This window comes from Trichechus manatus, unplaced genomic scaffold, assembly GCF_000243295.1.
Source record: "Trichechus manatus latirostris isolate Lorelei unplaced genomic scaffold, TriManLat1.0 scaffold00056, whole genome shotgun sequence".
Taxonomy (NCBI): domain Eukaryota; kingdom Metazoa; phylum Chordata; class Mammalia; order Sirenia; family Trichechidae; genus Trichechus; species Trichechus manatus.
In genome coordinates, this window is record NW_004443992.1 from 12,049,668 (window position 1) to 12,070,546 (window position 20,879).

Sequence of the window (20,879 nt, forward strand, 5' to 3'; positions counted from 1 at the left end):
CCATTTACATTCAGTGTAATTATTGATAGGTGTGAATTTATTGCTGTCATTTTGTAGTGCTTTTTTTTTTTGTATTGCCGACATTTTCTTTGCTCATCTCGCTCTCCTGTTTTGAATTCCTTTTGTTTGTGGATTTTTTTTCATTTCTTTTGTTTTTGTATGTTTTGTTTTTACTGAGACTTAATGTTTTTCTTCTTTATTTTGATGAGTAGGTTTGTTAACTTTCTTTGTGGTCACCTTGAAATTTACCCCTATCTTCCTAGGTTTGAACCAGTCTATTATGACTTGGTATTTCCTTGCCCTCCTCTCCATTAGAAGGTTCTATACCTACACCATTTATTCCCTCTTTTATTGTTCTGATGTTGTTGTCTATTACAGATTAACCTCTCTGGTTCCCTGTTGTAATTCTTTCTGTTTTGCATAGTCCTTAAGAATTCATTTCCTAGGTTGTTATCTGGCTGGTATGGTGCTTCTGACTACAGTGCCATGTTGTGTTTCCTTTCTTGATGTGGCAGCATAATATGATTGAGACACATTTTCTGGATGGTTGGTGTCATCTCATGATTTTTCTCAGTGATTTTGGTCATCAGGTGTGACTGCAACGATGTTTCTTTCTCTCTTCTTCCTCAGGGATGCTTTCTGGTTCTAGCCAAAGCAATGATTTGTTCAGTAGTTAACATTCCATATTTATTGGTATTTTGTTTTAGTATATGAGCCCCTTTATTTAAACATATTTTTAAGTGGAAGATATACATATGTGCATAAAGAATGTACAGTAAAGAAAACGTATACGATTTATACCTGTACTCCTGTATAAGCACTTTCCTGGTCAAGAAATGGAATTTAGTTTGCCTTGAGAAGCCCTCAAGTGCCCTCACTCCACTGAAATTCTCTTCCATCCTATAGAGGTAACCTCTATCCTGAATTTTGTGATTACTGTTCCTGTTTTTTTTTTTTTTTTTTTAATTTTTACTACCTAAATATCAAACACTAAACATTTTAGTTTAGGTTTACATGTTTTTTTGAATGTTATATGACTGTATTCATACAGTTTTGTTTCTTAATGCTTTAGTTCAACAGTATGTCTGTGAGAGTTATCTGTTATTGCATATCTGTAGTTGATTAATTTTCATAGTTATGTGGAATTCCCTTATATTAATATGCCAGATTTAATTATCATTTTCTTGATGACAGTTTGGTTTGTTTGCAGTTTGGGACTATTATAAACAAGACTGAATGAACATTCTTATACATGTATCCTAGTGTGTATGTGTACTAAATTCCTTAATATATAGATGACTTCAGAGACTTGATAAGTTCATTTGCTGAAAATGCAAATCTCTTGTTGCTGATTCTTTGTTTAGTTTTTCAGTTAAATTCCTTGTCCAGATACCAATAAATTAATCTACCATAACATCACGAAGGAAATTACACTTTAATCAGGCATTTAATGGAGGACTAGAATTTCTTGAAATGTCAAAGTCGGTAGAAGGCATTGAACATAGATGTACTGCAATACTTAGGTTCAAAGATAAAATATATATACAGTATGGAAGAAGTACAGCCAGAATGCTCCTTAGAAGGAAGGATGGTAAGACTTCTCTCATGTACTTTGGACACATTATCAGGAGGGACCAGTCCTTGGAAAAGGACATCATGCTTGATAAAGTAGAGGGTCAGCAAAAAAGAGGAAGTCCCTGGATGAGATTGATTGACACAGTGGTTGCAGCAGTGGACTTAAACATAGCAATGCTTGTGAGGATAACACAAGACTGGGCAGCGTTTTGTTCTGTTGTATATGGGGTTGCTATGAGTCAGAATCGACTAGATGGCACCTAACAACAACAACAGCAACCTGAGCAAGTTAATTTCAAATTTGTTCCCGGTAAAGTACCCTGTTTTAGTGTTATTTTCAGATCTACTTCACTGTCTACAGTCTTGAGGTTTTAGGGCTGAGGAGATCTCAGGCCAATCCCTTATGAATGAGTAAATGCCTAGATATGTTAAGAGACCCATCCAGTCCTCAAAGCGTGTTTTTGGCAGAAGTGAAACTATTAACTTTTCTTTCTGTGCTGCTCTCCATAATCACTGTTCATGTTTCCAGTTTTACATTTTGAAAGATAGTTATGATTTTATGTATTGTTTCTCAATGTGACCTACCTTGTACACTTAAAATATTATTTCACTTTATTTCTCAATGTGGGCTAACCAAAGAGGCTTATGCCAGTAGTGAAAAATCACAGCCTTAACCATTGAGGGTGGGATGATGATGCCTCTGGAAACCCAGAATGAGTGCCCTAGTCTTAGTAGTGATTTTAGAGCTGCTGCTTCTTAGGGACCTGGGTCAAGTGATTGTAATAGGCTTTGAGTGGGTCTATTGTTTGACCCATGCATTCCATTCCACTGCCCCGTCACTTGCTTCTCTTGCTAGGAGTATAGATATCTGGTGGAGAAAGAGAGGAAACTATACCCCTTGTGCTCCTTGTCATTACTCATCTGTTTCCCTTAGCTTTCACTTCCCACTTATTAATAATTGGAGCCCTGGTAGAGCAGTGGTTAAGTGTTTGGCCGCTAACCAAAAGTTTGGCAGTTCGAATCCACTAGCCGCTCCTTGGAAACCCTATGAGGACGCATTTCTACTTCGTCCTGTAGGGTTGCTATGAGTTGGAATCGTTTCGGTGGCAATGGGTTTACTGATAATTGTGATTCATAACTTAATTCCTGCTGGAGGAACCAAGGCAAGGTAAAGAGTATTGGAGCAGAGTTGATAGCTTTATGAAGTCTATGCTTAAAAAATTTTTTTAGAGACTGTTTTTAATGGGCCTTACATTTTCAGGTAATCATATAAAATAAGTGAAAGCATGACCATTCACTTATCTATGAATATTTGTCTGAAGATTGTACTGAAATGCTTGACATTGAAACACTTCTTCACTGTACTTAATGTTGGTCGTTGAGTGTATATGGTCATAATTCCATTACGTTGTTTGATGATGTACTTTGGTAAGCCTTGGTTGCCTGCAACTAAAACTTAAAGAACTTTACAAAACATTTCTTAATTTTTGAAATTAAATATTTGAGAGCTTTTTGGTAAAATGTATATGCATTTGTTTTTCATATTTTCTATAGATTTTAGTTACTGAAGTATTTACTGACACTTACTCTAGAGGTAAAGTCCTGTGCTAGAAAGTATGAATGATACAAGATGACTTAGACATGATTCAAACCTACCAGACAAAGACAAATGTGCAACTATTATAAAATTCTTTACTATGGCAGATCATTTTTTTGATTCTACAAGACATTAATTTTCCATTTTGCATACGAGATAAATGCTAGAATTTTATATTTTGACCTTTATTCAAAGACACTTTGAAGACTAAAAGTTTAAAAAAAAAATCTACCTCATTAAATCCTTCAAGTCAAACTATTGCAGAAGGGAAGTGGCAAATCAGAGTTTAAGATCAAGTACTAGGCATGCAGTTGGTTTATACATTCTCTTTTGTGTTCTCATAGATATAATATTTCTCCCTCATTGGATTCTTCAGCTTAAAGAACATAAAAAGGTTACTAATTATTTCCTCCAAGTTTTTAAAACATCTCTTAGTAATAAGCAACCTGAACAAAAGATTCTACAAAAGAGTGTCATCATTGTTTTCAGCTAATGTGTAAGTCGTAGGCCTCTTATAAAAATTGGTGACCATTCTTTTTGTCAGTTACCTTAAGGCCAAGGGAATGTAAAATGGTAAAAAGTTGCAGAACCTCCAGAATATGCATTAAACATTTTTTTCCCTTTGAAACCTTGGTGAACTTAGCATAGGTTATTTAACAGACAGATGTCATTTTCATAATTACATAAATTTCTAGAAAATATGAGTAGAGCTCATGTGAGTTTCAAATACTTTTTCTTCATTTTCAATAAGTCAGCTTCTAACATTAAAAAAAAAAAAAAAAGATTTGACTCCAGGATCCAACAAAAGTCATCATATTGAAGGATCCTAACTTTTATTTCCAGGATGCAATGTGGTATTAACAATGTGTCTATGAGTATTTTATTCTTCCCTAATAACAATGCAAAGAAATAGTCAAGAGCCCAATCAATCCCCATGATCTTTACAGACATTTAAAAGCTTATAGATATTAAAATATACTACCTTGGTTCTGTTTCTATTGTAGTATGTATAGCCAGTGTCTTAGTCCTTGAAAGTTTAAGTAGCCAGGGCAGCTATGACATTTGTCCAGGTGTTTTAGCATTCTCTAGCTGTAATGGCAGTTCAGAATATGCTGATCTCAGAAAATGCTAACTCCTCAATTTGCATTCTTACAGATGTTCCTGTTTTATTGGGTGTTATCAAATGCTCTTGACTGAAAGAATAATCAATAGCAGAGTTTTTAGCTTTCTGTTACTTAATTGGAATGATCTTTGTAATTTTGACAAAATTGGGCCATTGTGTTATTTTTTATTACACTAATATTTAGCTGGCGAAGTTAGCCCTGGCAAAGTCATTTCTTTCTGTATTCTCAGCCTGTACTTTAGGTAGCTGGCACCAGGAAGAGGAATCCCCTGAGGTCTTTTTATGTTAAATAGTTGGTCAGCCCAGGGGTTCCTAACTCAACTATCAGTGGAGCTGGGCTGGGAACTTGAATGAGATGGGCTGCATTAAAGCAATAAGGGATGATGGTGACTGGCCAAGTAGAGGGTGTATACCTTATAACACCTTCTATCATTAGGAAGATCATTGATCAGATACTGCTAACTCCTGTCCCTCTAGAATGCAGGCCCAGTGTTGATGATTACATAATTTTTTTTTTTCCCAAGAGAAGCTGGAAAGCCAGATTTCTATGCAAAATTTTTCATCTTTAAAATACCATGCAAGTCAAACAAAACACTTCCGTGGGCCAGGCCTTGGTTTTCACCATGATCTAGGCTTTCCTACATCTTAAATACAGTCTTAAATACTTTCATATATTAGCAACAGCAGTGATGTTAATTTGACTTTATAAATAATGGGTTGTTGTCGTTAGCTGCTATCAAGTCGGCCCCTGACTCATGGAGTCCCCGTGCATAATGGGATCGGACTTTTGTGGTCTTCATTGGCTGATTTTTTGGAATTAGATTGCTAAGCCTGTCTTCTTAGTCAGTCTTTTGTCTGGAAGCTTCACTGGAACCCATTCAGCATCACAGCAACATTCAAGCGTCCACCACTGACAGATGGGTGTTGGCTGTGCTTGAGGTGCGTTGGTCAGGAATCAAACCCAGTCTCACTGAAGGCAAGCAATCTACCATTGAACCACCACTGCTCCCAGACAATGAGTACAATTTACAAAAAAGATTATAATACAAATGCCTAGGTCAAGCCAAGGATCCTTTTTATAGTAAATGTAAAACTGGAAACTGTTCTGTTTAATGTAATTCTGGCATTAATGCCATTCTCTTCCTAGGAATGGAAGACTTTTGAGCTAAACCTATTTTTGGTGTACTTGGGGGCCTGAGAACAAAGTGGTTCAGCTTGAAGAGGCAACTACAGATGCTCACCTCCAACCTTAAAGGTCTCTTTAAGAGGTGTGAAGTGCTTGCTGATAGCTCTCAGTGAGGTCTCTAGATACTGTCCTTTCTTTTCATCTGTTTCCCTCAGGGAAGTCGCCATTCAACAAATGTTTATTGAGTATTGGCCCTTCTAAATAATAAATTTCCATCACCTCTGTTGTCTCCTTTGGTCTGCAAAGTTCTCTCCTTCAATCAATAGTTTCCGTTTCAGCCATGTTTATTATTGCAGGTAACCATCTTCCAACTGGTCTTTGCAATTTTTTTAATACTTCCACATCTCCTAAAAAGAAATGCCCTTACCTCTCCACCCCAATCATTAAACATTTAAAAGCAGATAGTCATTTTTTCAAGTGCCTGTAGTTTGCCAAGGAATGTGATATGTTAGGAGATGGGGGGACTGTGAAAAGAAATAAGACAGATAAATGTATGCTCTTTAAGAAAGATGCTAATTTACTGTTATTTCAATAATTGTCTCTGGAAGGAGTTAGGATGATCTATAATAAATCATTAGTGGACCATACCAACATCTAGTTAAGCTTTGATATGGGCTCTGCAAGGTTACAGAGTGTTTTTGTGAAGTGACTACTCCTGTTCTACATTTTGATTCTTTAAACAAGTTGCTGCTTTTCTTGTTCAGTGGTTTCTTTTTCCCTCTGTGAAATGATTTTTTGGTCCTTTCTTTCTTTTAGGAATACCATTAATAATTTATAATAACAGCGATTACATGATGCTTTGTAATTCCTAAAAAAAGGTGCTACCAAAATCTAGCTTGATCTTATCTCTATATAATTTTAATTTTGAATGAATTTATAGAACATGCAATGTTGTTTTATGGGTTATATCAAAAGTTAAATCATTAAAGAGTGTTGTAGGGTAAAAACATGAGAAAGTTTAGTAAAGCAAAAAGGAAGTTTTATTTGGCATATATTTAAAAAGGCAAAAGTGGGAAACGGACAACCATGCTGCCAGTGCCATGTCTGCCCGAGTCCACGGAAATATCACAGGACAGACAAAAGTGGGAAAACGGACAAGCATGTTGCTAAAGCCATGTCTTTCAAAGTCTGTAAAATATAACAGAATAGGCAAGAATGGGAAAATGGACAAGCATGCTGCCACAGCCATGTCTGCCTGATTCCAAAGACCATTACAAATGGGCAAGACCATTGAAAGCTTCACCTTTTCACAGATTGGCTAGAAGCTGTGATCCTACATTTTGAATTGTCTTTCTTAACAATCATTGGTACAGGTTTCAGTAACGACAGTCAGGAGGGTCTTCATTGGTCCAACAAATTTCAATTCACTAAATGCTAATAGAAAAAGGTAAAAGTGGAAAGTCTTTTGTGTTCTGTTTGATTGGCTTTATGTGAAAGTTTCCCTAAAAGATATTTTACAAGAGTATCTTAGCTCTTGTCTTTATACCTCAGGGCCCAGTTGATGTGTCCTTGTGAGTCCTTGTGAGCCCAGCTCCAGCTGGATCACATTCTGTATGCTCAAGGAGAGGGAATAATAACTCCAATATTATTTCCTAAATCAAGAGTAAATTGCATAGAATGTTAGGAGCAGTTCAGTATGGCTTTAAACCCTAATTTTCTTCCTTTCCAAAGTAGGGATACTTCCCTACTTGGGTGAATGGATTAATGTTGATGCTTTGCCCAGGGGACGCTGCCATATCCCCACTGTTCCTGCAAGTCAGGATTCTTATTAGGTCAGACTGCTGGTTAGCAGTTATTTTTCCTATCAAGAACAAGTAGTGCCAAGGACATGTTTTAGGCACTGAGTTCCTCATCTGTCATAACTTTCTGCTAGGTTGTACCTTGGGAATCCTGGGTGGCACAGATGGTTAAACCCTTGGCTACCTTGGAAAGGTTGGCAGTTCACGTGTACCCAGTGGCACCGCAGAAGAAAGGCCTGGTGGTCTGCTTCTGAAAGATCACAGCCATTGAATACCCTATGGAGTATAGTTCTACTTTGAAACACGTGGGGTTGCCACGAGTTAGAGTGAACTTGTTGGAACCTTTTTGTTGTTGTTGTTAACCTTGGGGATGGCTAGTGATCCTCCTTTTATCCCCTATCTTACTCTCAAAAAAATGCCCAGAAAAGACTTCCCAGTCACATGATTCACAACAGATGCTGCTGCTTTCTCCTTCCTCCTTGCCGTTTCCCACATGCTGAACAAGAATACCTGGAAGGAGTGTCACACAGACTCTACTGTTGAAGGTTTTGGAGGGTCTGTCTCCCCAGCCCATAGGAATGAGCCCCAACTGCAATTTATTTTCCCCTTTAAATCTCTAAACAAGACATTTAATGTTCAGAGTTCTTCATGAATAAAGGCATAATTAGCATGATAATCACGTTCCCTTTCCTCTTTCCTATTTGGAATGTAGTACTCTGATATAGGGCTTTTCAAACTATTGGTCTCAGGATTTCTTTGCTGTCTTAAATCCTTGAGAACCCCAATGAGCTTAAGTTTATGTGGTTTATATTTATCAATATTTTGTATTAGACATTAAAACAGAGACAGTTAAAACATATTTTAAAAATTTATTTAAAAATAAGCCCATTGTGCTAACAAAAGAACACATTTTTTATGAAAAATAACCATTTTCAAAACAAAAAAATTCACTGAGAAAAGTATTTCACATTTTTACAAATCATGTTAATGTTTGACTTAATGGAAGACAGCTGGATTTTCATATCTCTGTGTTCAGTCCGTTCTGATATATAATTTGAGTTAAAGTATATGAAGAAAAGTGGGCCTCACACAGATACTCAGTTGAAAGAGTGATGAGCATTTTAATAGATTTTTCAGATAATTGTGAATATTCTTTTTTGATATTATACCAAAATTTAACAAGTAGTTTCTTAAAGGCTTCTTGCAAGGTAGAAAGTAGAGTCATATAATGAACTTTTCAGACTCTGTTAAATTAACATCCGCTCATCTGTCTTGCACTTTGAATGAATCTTTTACCCAGGCATGATTTTGTAACATCATGCCCTGGTCCCTTGGAAGATATTGGTAGATATGGTTACATAGATCTCCCAAGTTTTGACACATATCATTGTATGATATCAGAAATATCATATTCATGAATATCACCACTGATCTCATTAGAAAGATATTTAAGTGTTGGGAAGCTATCAAGTTCATGGTGACAGATACGAGTTTTCCAAAATTCAACTTTTATTTGAAAGCAGGAATTTTAATATTGGCAAAAAAATCTTATCAGTTGTTTTTCTTAAAGTGACAGGCTTATTTATTTTCAAGAAAATGGCTGCCAAATACAGAAGTCTGAAAACTTAGTTTGTCTATCAAAACTGTAGTTTGTCTGTCAGCCATTCTTTCAGGTAGAAATGGTGTTCCATGAAAATAACAGCTAGTTCAGCTTGCAATAATCACACAAGTTTTTTCTTTTAGGAAACCGTCATACTACAGAAGTGTTTTATGCCTATTTCCCATTTTGTCGAACAATATTAAAAAGATGTGTGTCTAAGGATTGAGATTTAATAAAATTGATAATGCTTAGTGCCTCATCAAAGACCTTCTTGGGTGAAGCTCCTTATCTACCTATCTACCAATCTTCCTACCCACCTGCCAACCAACCAACCATTTTCTAAACAGGGAAAGAGTAGTGGTAAAGAATAAGATGACTATTCATATAGCTGGGTGACACTGCTTTGATTCATGCTAAGGCACCAGTAGTATTATATACCATAAACCCAAATATCAACATAGTGAATAAGGCAGACAATGTCTTAGAATTGTTACGGAAATAGTCTTGAACTCTTAGACCCTCGGGAAGAGTCTCAATCACCCCCAGGAGTCTGTGAACCAATTTTGAGAACTCCTGCTCTATTACATATATTCTAAATCATAGGTAACATTATCATTTTTACCCCAATAGTATAAAACCATTATATGCAATGAAGAAATGGGGTTATATTGCATCTCCTCTATTACCCAAGCATCTAAGCAAATAAATATCCTTACATTTGCTTGTTGTTATTTGCCATTGAGTTGATTCCGACTCATGGAGACCCAATGTGTGCAGAGAAGAACTGGCTTCATAATGTTTTCAAGATTGTGACTTTTCAGAAACAGATTGCCAGGCCTGTCTTCCAAGGCACCTCTGGGTGGGTTTGATCTGCCAGCCTTTCAGCTAGTAGTCGAGCGCTGATCTATTTGCATCACTTAATTCCTCATCTCAATTTATCATTATGAATAGGTCAGTATAGGTTTTATCCAAACTATAACCTCAGATACCTTCCTCCCCAGGCTGGTCCCCCTTGCTGAGCCATAGCAACTTATACATGCCTTCTTGCCCATCTCTGCCCGTCCTTACATTCTTTTCCTTTTTCTTTTTTTTTTTTAAATTGCCTTTAGATGAAGGTTTACAGAGCAAACTAGCTTCTCATTAAATAATTAATACACATATTGTTTTGTGACATTGGTTGCCAACCCCATGACATGTCAACCCTCTCCGTTTCTCGACCTTGGTTCCCCATTACCAGCTTTCCTGTTCTCTCCTGCCTTCTCATCCCCGCCCCTGAGCTGGTGTGTGTATTTAGTCTCATTTTGTTTCATGGGTCTGTTTAATCTTTGGCTGAAGGGTGAACCTCAGGAGTGACTTCATTACTGAGCTAAAAAGGGTATCTGGGGCCATACTTTCGGGGTTTCTCCAATCTCTGTGAGACCAGTAAGTCTGGTCTTTTTTTCTTTTTGAGTTAGAATTTTGTTCTACATTTTTCTCCAGCTCTGTCCGGGACCCTGTATTGTGATCCTTCTCACAGCAGTTGGTGGTGGTAGCCGGGCACCATCTAGTTGTGCTGGACTCAGTCTGCTGGAGGCTGTGGTAGTTGTGGTCCATTAGTCCTTTGTGCCCATCCTTACATTCTGATGTGAGTTCCACTCATCTTCCTGAGGTTCCCCTGAGCTCTGCATTGAGACATCCTTCTATTGAATTTTAATGTCATGTTGGTGAAATATTACCCCTGTCAGGGCTGCAGTGTCAGTGTTTTAAAAGTATTTGTCAAGCTTACATCCATACTAAAAATATGATTGTTAAGGTCAAGCCCACTTCTAGAAGCTAAACTCACACCTGTTTTACTCATTGGTCTATTGATGTTACCTAATGAAGGAAATTGCTTTACTTATTAATTAATTTTGATTTTAAAATATAAACATGATATTGAAGGCAGATGGGTAGGGTGTGAAGTACTTGAAATGTGGGTTGGATCAGGACTTGTCTAACTCTAGGTCTGGTTCCTCCACTTACCAGCAATTTGACCTTCTGCAAGGTGTGCTTCCTTTTTGAGCCTTATTTTCCTAGTCTGTATAGGAGTGCTAACAATGTTTACCCTGGAAGAGTAGTAGTGAGGATTAATTTTATTATGTATAAAGCATCTCGCACAATTTGTTGTACATATAGTTAGCAACTCTTTTAAAAATTATAATAATAGTTTATGAATTTGGTACTTAGAAGGTTAGGGTGAAGTAATGCCCTCATGATTAAGTGGTTTTTTGGCATATGTACATTAGCTGAAGTTGTGGAACACATTTTTTAAGTGTACAAGTAAGGGATAGCAGATGAGAAACAAAATGCAAGAAATCTTTTTTTTTTAAGATTCAAACATGACAGCAAATAAATTCATATGTTCAGAAAATAGAGCACTTACCTGAATAGGATATTTGTTGTTTCATAACCTGAAGCTAATATTGTTGTTTGGATATATTCTAACCCTATTACTGTCTAATAACTTATTTATTGGTTAGTCATTTGAATGGATAAGTTTCATTCTGAAAAACCTCCATTCTTTATTTAAATCTCAAAAGTAGATGACAAAGTAGAAAATGTCTGGGTTGGTAAAATTGTATATGGAATAAAGCATCAAGTGTCTGCTCTCATATACTGGGCTTTTTCTAAGTAGTGGAGAAATTACCTGTGTTCTTTTCATCTGGGAGTTATCTGTTGTGTTTATAACAAGTGAGCTGTAGAAGTTGTGGCCTGCAAGTAACATAAAGCAAATAAAATTCTTGCCAGGTGTCATGGTTTGAATTATGTCCCCCCAAAAATGTGTGTATCAGTTTGGCTAGGCCATGATTCCTGGTACTGTGTGATTTTCCTGTATGTTGTAAACCTGCCTCTATGATGTTAATGAGGGAGGATGGGTGGCAGTTGTGTTAGTAAGGCAGGACCTGATCTACAAGACTGGATTGTGTCCTGAGGCAATCTCTTGAGATATAAAAGACAGAAGTGAGCAGTGAGACAGGGGGACCTCATACCATCAAGAAAGCAGTGCCGGGAGCAGAGCGCGTCCTTTGGCCCGGGGTCCCTGCGCCGAGAAGCTCCTAGTCCCGGGGAACACTGATGAGAAGGCCGACAGAGAGAGAAAGACTTCCCCCGTAGCTGACACCCTGAATTTGGACTTTTGGCCTACTTTGACTGTTAAGAAATAAACTTCTCTTCGTTAAAACCATGCACTCGTGGTATTTCTGTTATGGCATAACTAAATGACTAGGACACCAGGGGAGCATAGCTAAGTGCTTGCCACTCTTCCTGAAAGTTAGTCATTGGAGGTAAACTTTTGATCATTGGTGTAATCAATTGAAGAATGCTGATTTTCCTGTTTGATGTGATAGTGAATGGCAATGCATTTTATAAAAGCATTTACTATGAAAGAATAATTTGTATTTCCACATTTAAAAATTGATTCTGGTTTTTAAGGAACGTTTCTTATAAGCACATTTTGGCTGTGGTGAAATCCATTCTAAAGAACTTATAGGCAAATAGCTTTTGGGAATTCGGACTCATTAGCAGGGCCTATTCCTTTCTTTGGCTGTATTTCCCGATAATAGTTTTCTGTTAGATCTGTGAATGTCAGAGAGCAGAAGTAATAAAAATTTGTCTCCTGTACTCATTAGTGAATGCGTGCAAGATGAGGTAGGGTGAAGCAGTCCAAGGAATAATCAGTATCTTCTAGCTCTCTCCTTTTCTTTCTTCTTGTTCTTTGTCGTGTTTACTGGGCATTAGTTGAAATACTTCGTGTTCAGTAGTAACTTTGGCATATATAAATATTTGATGTAAGTACGTGCAGAGTTCCATTTTAGCAAACCTATTGCTCTCATGAAGAAGACTGCAGAGAAAATGTTTACTGATTTAGGAATGTTAAGAATTTTTGGGAGTAGCTCTTCAGAACCCTGCAATGTGTTGGTCTTGTTTGTGGCTTTGAGTTTGATTTTTTTTTCCAACTTTGTTCTCTAATCCAGCCTTTTAGAATTCTTTATAAAGTAGAAAATGTCGCTGCTTTAGGGTTTTAAAAAATGATTCCAAAAAGGAAAATATATATTTGTCTTGAAAGATGTTGGGATAGCCTTGAAGAATAGGCTAATGGATTTGACTATGTGAAGGGTGGGATCCCTGCCTGGGAATGGCCCACCCTTCAGCTGTTTGGCTCCTGTTAAAAGGGCTACAAGGACTGCCAGAGGAACAAGAACACTCTCCTGGCATAACTTTTTTGTGCCATCTGGTTCAGGGCCACGGCCCCACACTCAATGGCAGATTTTCTTAGTTTAGAGGAAGTGAGCCACATTCCTCAACCAGTTGAAGAAAAATTCCAACCATTCAAATTATCCATGCCTATAGCCCCTTCCATTTTACACAGATCATTGAATACCAACTCGCTAGACCAAGATCAGGAAAATTACGCTCTAGTCTTGACTCTGCCACTGGCTAATTTTGTGACCTCAAGGAGTGAGTCTTAGATTCCTCATCCTGCAAAATGAAGTAATTAGATTAAAGGCCCTTTTTGGTGAAACAGTCTGTGTTCTCTAACCGATAATTTTCATATATATTCCTACAATAAAGCTGTGTTGCAGGTAATAAGGTTTAACACTGGTGTTGATCAGAGTACTTCTTATCAAATTTTAGAGGGCATCAATGGCAGTGGAACTATCTTGAGTGATACGTGTGAGGCTACAAACTGTTAAAGAGTTTGTGAATGTGACTTGATCCCTGCACAGAGCCTAAAACTGCTTAGTACATAATGAATGAATGAATATTTCCTGGTGCCTAATGGGGCAATTTTTCCTTTCTTGACCTCACTCTGGTCCTGTTCATTCTTACATTTAAATATTAGATTTCTAATCCATAGAATGGCAATCACCACTCATTTACTTTACCACTCACTGAGCTCATGCTATGTTTATAGTGCTGACCCAGAGCTCAGGTGAGGTAGTAAAGGGACTATGTTAAGATGATGAAGACATTGTTCCTAAACTTGAGAAAGAAACAAAGAAACTACTAACCATAGAGGCAGAATGAAATAACAACAACATGAGTATCAATATTGAGATGTCAGGTGGATATTTGGGTATACAGGTTGGAGCTCAGTGAGAAGTTCCGTTGGAGATATGTTTAGGAAGTCATCCACTGTTACATAGAGACAGAAGCCCTGGACATAGATGAGCTGACTTGAGAAAACATAGATATGGAAAAGTAGAGAGTCTTGGACTGAGTGAGCGTTGAGTGATTCTCCCTTAAAGGCAGGGTAGAAGATGATGATCAACCAAAGGAGACGGAGAAGGTGGTATGTATATTTAATGGTATAAATGTAAAAGGAACGTTTAACATATAGATGACCGTACGGGAGGGGGGTGAGAAAATACTGAGATGGGCATGGTAAGGGAAAAGAATGTCAGAAAGACTAAATCATGGGTGTTACCAAAGTTACTTAGCAGTGATCTTGGAGTTACTGAAGATATTCCCCTTTGATTAGTGTCTGCTAGGTTTTAAGTACCATAAGGAGAGGGACCTTGTTTCCTTGTTCATTACTGTAACCCCAGCAGACTGAGGGCCTTGTGCATAGTAGTCACTCAGTATATGTTTATTGATGGATGCTTCAATATTTGTCTTTTGACCTCTTATTCTGTGGGTATTTTATATCTTTCTTGACTCCAAATACTACTTCTGTGCATATGACTTATATATGTCCTGACCTCCCTTCCGAGCTCCATTCCCACATTTTTAACTGCCTGTTAGACATCTTCATCTGGATCACCTGGCGCCATCTCAAATTCAATACATGCAGAAACTAAGTTTGCTTTTTCTACCTTCCTGTTCTTTTGCACATATTTTCGTTTTTGTTACAGATCTTATAATGGACTCACTTATACTCTTGAATTTTAGTGTGTATTTTATTATCTACCCCCCGCCTCGCCCTTTTTGGTCAGCCCCTGCCCTTTGTGGAGAGTCAAAGAAGTGAAAAAGGCAATGCCTTTGTAGAATCTTTATATTCTCATTATGCCTGCTGTGTGCCTTTCATATAATCATGTTAAATAAGTTTGATTTAAGTCAGTGTGTTGTTAATAAGCTGTACAAATTTTCGGACTCTGCCATTTAGCATGTGAAAGACTTGTGAAGAGTTCAGAGAAGAATAAGAAAAAGCGTGCTTAAAGAGAGAGAGATGAAGAGAGTGAAAACTTCGGCTATTCCTGTGTAGACAAAAAAAAAAAAAAAAGGGATGGTTTGATGATAAAGTTTCATGTCCGTTGTAGAAGTGGTTGTAAATCAAGAAAATTTTCAAGGCTGTGAAATATTATTCACTTCTGAGACAAACTGTTTATCCAATCTGAAAGGACTGGATAAGCCGAATGGAGGTGAGATTTGGTTGGAAATATTATCCCAATGGTGAGTGTCATGGATTGAATTGTGTCCCCCAAAAATATGTGCCAACTTGGTTAGGCCATAATTCCCAGTATTGTGTAGTTGTCCTCCATTTTGTGATCTGATGTAATTATCCTATGTGTTGTAAATCCTAACCTCTATGATGTTAATGAGGCAGGATTAGAGGCAGTTATGTTAATGAGGCAGGGCACAATCTATAGGATTAGGTTATATCTTGAGTCATTCTCTTTTAAGAGATAAAAGGAGAGAGAAGCAAGTAGAGAGAGGGATGCCATAACACCAAGATAGAAAAGCCAGGAGCAGAGCACATCCTGTGAACCCAGGGTCCCTGTGCTGAGAAACTCCTAGACCCAAGGGAAGATTGATGACAGTGATCTTCCCCCAGAGCTGACAGAGAAAGCCTTGCCCTGAGCTGGCACCCTGAATTCAGACTTCTAGCCTTCTAGACTGTGAGAGAATAAATTTCTGTTTATTAAAGCCATCCACTTGTAGTATTTCTTTTATAGCAGGACTAGATAACTAAGACAGTGAGCATGGCTCTTATGTTTAAATTGGCAGGGGTAATGTAGTCAACTGGTGACATCTGATTGGTCTTATTTAGCTTTTGTCTGTTCTGATTGGTTAATGTATTTGTGCTTTGGGTTAGAAGTTATTATTGAAATAAAATTTTGGCTTGCTTTGAATTATTACTAATGCAATTAAAAATTATTTTACTCTAAATTTTCTCTCTGCATTTTCTCTTGTACTGTTTAAAATACTAATACTTTTCTGAGGTTTGAAATCTTGAATGTGGCGTTCACAAAGGCTGGGCTTCTAAATTAACATGGAAAACTTCTGAAGATATATCTCTTTTTGTTACTTCATTAATTTGTAACCCTAAGATGAGTATTTTAACACACTGATTTTTATTTGTATCTAATTTTGGAATAATTTTCAGAGCTGTTAAGAATACTTTTTTAAGACACTGTATTGTATTTGACTTCTGTAATAAGCACAATGAGACCTGGTGGCACAACAGTTAAGCATTTGGCTGCTAACCTAAAAGATTGGCGGTTTGAACCCATTCAGCAGCTCCTCAGGAGAAAAACCTAGCAATCTGCTCTTATAAAGATTACAGCCTAGAAAACCCTGTGAGGGCAGTTCTATTCTGTCACATGGGGTTGCTATGAGTCAGAATTGACTTGGTGGCACACAATAACAATAATAGTAGGCACAATAATGGCTTCCAAAGGTGTGCATGTTCTAATCCTTGGAACATGTGAATATGTTAAGTTATATGACAAAGAAAAATTAAGGTATTAGATGGAATTAAGGTTGCTAATCAATTTACCTTAAAATATGGAGATTAGCCTGGATTATCCAGTTGGACCCACTATAATCACAAGGGAGCTTAAATGTGGAAGAGGGAGGCAGAAGAGTCAACATCAGAGTGATTTGATGTGAGAAACACTTGACCAGCCATTGCTGGCCTTGAAGATAGGAAAAGGCCATGAGCCAAGCAATATAGGCAGCCCCTAGAAGCTTGAAAGTGAAGAGGACTTGAAGTACTTACTAATGAAGATCAAAGACTATACCTTCAGTGTGGATTGTACCTCAACATAAAGAAAACAAAAATCCTCACAATTGGACCAATAAGCAACATCATGATAAAAAGAGAACATATTGAAGTTGTCAAGGATTTCATTTTACTTGGATCCACAATCAACACCCATGTTTAAACTGTGGTGAAAATCTATCATTTTTTTTTCTCTGATAATATCCCTCCTGGAGGCCTTCATAATCCTCATCTGATCAGGGGTAAGTTGCTCTCTAAGCCACTCCATGGCGATCATATTAGGTCTTGCTGTCAGTATTTTTCAGGGAATTCTTTTTTCATCTCTTCTCTGTAGGGTCCCTGTTTTCTGGGTTCCTCATTCTGGTAGGGCATTTTCATCTGTGAGGGGCAACTGGGAGGGAGTTGGTTGTAATCCTGGCTCCTAGCTTTCTGAGGCTGGGTAGGGTAGCACTTGGTACGCAGACTTTATTCAGTATCTCTCTTTTCAGTCTAGGAGTCCTGGTAGTGCAGTGGGTTAAGTACTCCGCTACTAACCAAAAAGTTGGTGGTTTGAACCTACCAACTGCTCTGCAAGAGAAAGATGTGTAAAGATTTACAGCTTTGGAAACCCTGTGGAGCAGTTCTACTCTGTCCTGTAGGGTCGCTGTGAGTTGGAATCGACTTGATAGCAATGAGTTTGGGTTTTTGGTTTAGTTTTCAGTCTATAACCTTCATTCTCAGTCCTTCTCTGTGCCTGATGTCTTGGAATCCAGAGTTGCTTCATTTCAATTTTTCCAGAGATTATATCCCTTGCCTCTTAAAGGGTGAGGTGGTGGTAGACATCTAGGAGGTTCATTGTTCCTGATACAAAGTTTCAGGCAATTTTATATTCACCATTTTCAGCCTTACCTTTTTCCATTTATCATGGTACCTGGTGTCTCTTGAATCTGTTTAGAGTGAATTGACTTGCTTTTCGTGGAGCTATCTTTGTCTAAAGGACTTGGGTTTTAACTTCTTTCCTGAGAAGTTATTACTTCTTCATTCATCTATTTTTCATCTTTTATGTTGTGCTTTAAGTTGCAGAAATTTTCTGTTTTCATGGAAGATGGAGTTTCTGTTTTTTCTTTCTTTCTTTTTTTAAAATTTCCTTATTTGGGGTTGATTTCCAGGGAAGACGGAATGGGATAGTCTTAATGACTGTATCTATGGATGTGTTTTAGCTGGTAAATGTTTTAATTAAAATATTTCTCTATCTGCAATCTTTAAAAAAATAAGGATTGAATTAATTTTCTCGTACAAAGTACAGACTCAGTCATCTCAGCTTTTGTATTATATTCATATGTACATGTAAATGAATATATGTAAATATGTACAGAAATGCAGGTAACTGATAATGTAATGTAACTCTCAGAAAACTATTTCCCCAGCATTTTATTTTTCTCTAATTTTAGTCATCTTTCTTTATATGTTGAACTTTGAATCCTTCTTATGTGCATTTATTATTATTATTTTTACCTGCTTCGCAATTGTAATTTCTACTTGAGGCTTTATAACATAATGGTATAATAATTTATAACAGTATAATGATGCCACGATTTTAGACAACACTGCATGATTTCATAAGGAGCTTTGCTGGTGCAGTGGTTATGTGCTTGGCTGCTAACCAAAAGGTCGGCAGTTCGAACCCACCAGTGACTCCATTGGAGAAAAGACCTGGCGATCTGCTCCCATAAAGATTACAGCCTAGAAAACTTTATGGGACAGTTCTCCTCTGCCCTGTAGAGTAGCTATGAGTCAGAAAAACTTGACGGCGTACTACAACAAACACGATTTCACAGTGTCTTCATCTACATCCTCATTTGCCCTAATGAAGTTGGTAAGGTGTTGAGCTCAAGGGAAGCCTGACCCCCACTTACTAGGAGACTTGTTTCTAAGTGTTTTAGATAATTTTTGTGTTTGGCCTGTATTTTCTCAATTTAAATGAAAGTTTTCTCTGTATATAGAGGCCTACTTTTCATATGTTAACATTTTGACTGATGTTTGTTAATTGTATCAATTAATTATGATTCTTAGCTGAGGCACTGAGTGTCAGGGCAGATGGTCAGTATATTCAGGACTTCTCAAACTATCTGTGGCAGAGGACCAGATTGTTTTGTTTGTCTGTCTATTGCAAATTTGTACTTTTGTAAAATACAAAATTATGTGCTTGGATGTTATGACAATATCAAATTGCTGTAAATTTTTAAAATGCTTACTCTCAATTTCTGTAGTTATTTTGTTACAGATGGAAAACAGACATTTCATGGACCACACTGGTTCACAGACTACACTTTGAGCAAACACATTGAGAAAAACCAGGACGAGCGTTTCTTTCCTGGCCAAAATTTTGACATATGAAAAGCTTGCCTAACAAGAGCAGATTAACCAATAGGCAAGGTAAGCACAGTGCTTACCTTCTTGTCAGATCATCTGTAGTGAACCATTTCACATTTTTTCGCCACATCAAAGATTCTGCTTCTAGGTATGGCTGGCATCTGTCTCTCTCCCAACCCCATAGCACCTTCCTACAGAATCAAAGCTTCTTTTTAAATTTATAATCCCTGACAAGGGCTGAGGAGCCCTGGTGGTGCAGTGGTTGAGAACTCTGCTGCTAACTAAAAGGTTGGCGGTTCAAATCCACCAGCTGCTCCTTGGAAACCCTATGGGGCAGTTCTGCTCTGTCCTGTAGGGTCGCTATGAGTTGGAATTGACTAACTGGCAATGGGTTTTTTCTTTGGACAGGTACAAATGAGCCAGTAAGCAAGGTAGGCACGACCTTACTTGTGCTTACTTACTAAACTGTAGTGAACAATTTCACATGGGTTGAAACCCACTACAGATGATCTTCCAGCTTAGCATGGCGCTTACCTTGCTTATTAGATAACTTGCCCCTGTTGCCTAGCATCCTGATGCTACTCTTTCTGGATCTTTTCCTCATTTCCTTCTTCTTCTCAAGCCCCCAAAATCTCTCTGCTATTTTAAGCTCTCTCTCAATAACTCTTGGTTTTAAAGGATTGCACAAGGTAGCAATAATAATGATCACTGTTATTGTACATTTATTGTAAGTTGAGCACTTTGTCAGGTGTGGACTTGAAGTTGTATGCAAAACAGAAATAGCACTGCCTTCATGAAATTTGGAGTCCTGGGTTGGTGCAAGTAAGTAACTGGCTTAGCTGCTAACTGAAAGGTTGGAGTTTGGAGTCTACCCAGAGGCACTTCAGAAGAAAAACCTGGCGATCTACTTCTGAAAAATAAGCCATTAAAAACCCTATGGAGCATAATTCTACTCTGACACATTAGTTGGAGTTGACTTGATGGCAGCTGGTTGGGTTGGTGAAAGTTAAGAATATGGTGGCAAAGAAGAAAATATATGTAATCATATATGTGTGTGCCTGGATATGTGTATGTGTGTGAATGTGTAATGAGTTTCTCACAGTCCAGTGAGGTACAGAGTATTGTTCCCATTTTATGAGATAATAGATTTTAATCCAATCTTGCTGATTTAAAAGGCCACACTTTTTCCACTTTTGTTTTAGGGAATCAGATTGATTATCATCTTCCTATGGGCTGTGCCTACTCAAATCTGGTGTATCTTATTTCAACTGCTTGGAGCACCCAAGTTGTAAATAATACATAGGTTATTTGTCCTACCTTTCTGAAAATATTTTCATTTGAAAGAAAAGGTTCTTTTAAACATGTTTAATGATTATCTGAAGCTGTAGAATTGTAGTTAATATTGTAGAGTTGAGTGAAAATTTTACGTGGTGTAGGACAAGGTATTCCTGGGGTTTATTACCCTTTGTTGTTTTCACATCACTGCCATGCTTATTCAACCTGACGTGTGTGCTAGTTCTCTCACTGTCCTACAAGAGTTCCTTTCTGAGCTTTGGCTGCTTTTACAAATGACTGCAAACTGACTTGCCCAAGGACACAGCCATTTGTTAGGAGGCCTGACTTCCATTGAGTTTGTCACTAACTTTGCTCAAATGTCACCTTTTCAGTGAGGCCTGGCTTGAAACCCTGTTTAAAAATACAAGCTCGTACACTTCTGATCATCCTCGCCCTGCCGTATTTTGTC